General features: G+C 41.0%; 1 non-coding gene across 1 annotated transcript; it reads left to right on the forward strand.

Moving 5' to 3' along the window:
• The first annotated feature begins 286 nt into the window (after positions 1-286).
• LOC112082711 lies at positions 287-393 on the forward strand. The gene has a single exon (XR_002897330.1). It is a non-coding gene; the product is annotated as a small nucleolar RNA R71 (small nucleolar RNA).
• Positions 394-1,701: the final 1,308 nt, after the last annotated feature.

The raw sequence follows: 1,701 nt of genomic DNA on the forward strand, positions 1-1,701 counted from the left end.
GCCATTGTTGGTTTCACAGGCATGGATCGGGCGATTGTTGCTCTTCAGAAGCTGGCTCACCATGTTCTTCAACTCGGTTATCTCCTTGTTGTCTGTTCCGGCTTGCTTCATCGATCGATCATATTCAGGACAATCATTGCTATTGGCTTGAGCCAAATTTTCGATGAGGGCTCTTCCTTGAGTTATCGTCTTTTGCCCAAAATCTCCATTGCTAGCTGTATCAAGTGAAAGTTTGTATTTTGGTTGCAAACCTCGATAAAATGTGCTCAGCAGGCTTGATCCATGAAATCCATGATGAGGGCAATCACGTTCATACTCCTTAAAACGTTCCCAAGCTTCATAGAAAGATTCAGTTGGCCCTTGTTGAAAGGTTGAGATCTTCGTTCTCAGATTGTTCGACCTTGACTTAGTGTAGAAGTGGTTCAGGAAAGCAGTTCTACATTCTTCCCAATTAGTAATCGATCCTGCAGGCAAAGACTTCAACCAACGGTGAGCTTTATCTGCTAATAAAAAAGGGAACAACTTACAATTTAAATAGTCAGGTGGAACTTGGTTTGTTCTCATCATGCTGTAAATTTCTTCAAAAAGCTCGATATGGTCCATTGGGTGCTCAGAAGGAACTCCATGGAACTGGTTTTGCTTCACCAATGAGATGGTTTGAGGCTTGACTTCAAACTCATTCCGGTTTGGAAATGGTACTTGAATCGCAGATCAATTCCGAAAATTTTGAGTAGTTGCATCAAAGTCAGCTATGCGATGGTTCCTGGCTTGTCTTCGGTGTTGATTTGCTGGCGGAATGGGGCGGTGAACGCGTTCATTCGGCTGCATTGCTGGGTGGTCACCATCGGCTACATTGATGGGTGGATCAAGGTCTTCACGTCCTTCTCTCTCTCGGTTCTGGTGGTTTCTTGGAAGAACCTCATCCTCTTCTCCATCTTGTCGAGCATGATCACCTTCTATGTGATCATTCTCTTCGTTTTCTCCATGTTCGGACCCTTCTTGGTCCATATTTAAATTTCGATTAATAGGATCTCCAGGCTGGTCGTCGTTGGCCATTCCTTGTGTTCGTCTAAGTCTTCGAAGTTCTCTTTCGTGTCTGTCTATCTCGTCTAGAATTGGAATGTCTCCTGCAGGTCTACGCCTGGTATTCATGCAATTCAGAGAAAGGCAAAAGAAGGGAAAGATAGTTCAGAAAAACTTAAAAAAAGAACTAGAGCTCAGGTGTCTAGAACAGAAGTTAAAACAAGAAAAATAGCAAAAGGTAGCAAAACAAATCCCCGGCAACGGCGCCAAAAACTTGATGCGTGCTCGCTACGTGAGGGAACAAGCTTTACCCTTAACAAAAACAAATGAAAGCCGCAAGTGCACAGCCGCAAGATCTGTAGTAGTATTTAGGGATCGAATCCACAGAGATTTGTGTGCCTGGTATTCTTCTACGGTTTTTAACTTTATGTCTAGACTAAATTGGTTTTAAAGGTTGGTTGTTTTTTTTGCAAATTAAACTAAAACAAAAGAAAGCAAATAAATCTATCCTAAAAAGCAAGTAAAGAAAATCGAATGAAATGTAAATGGAATAAGTAAAATATCGAACTAAACAAAAATAAGGCAAGTAAAATATCGCATGAAAGGTAAATAAAGCAAGTAAATAACGAACTAAGGAAATTGAAATGCAGGTCTAAGAAAGCAAGTAAAAATCGATGG

Source organism: Eutrema salsugineum, unplaced genomic scaffold (assembly GCF_000478725.1).
Source record: "Eutrema salsugineum unplaced genomic scaffold, Eutsalg1_0 scaffold_8, whole genome shotgun sequence".
NCBI lineage: Eukaryota > Viridiplantae > Streptophyta > Magnoliopsida > Brassicales > Brassicaceae > Eutrema > Eutrema salsugineum.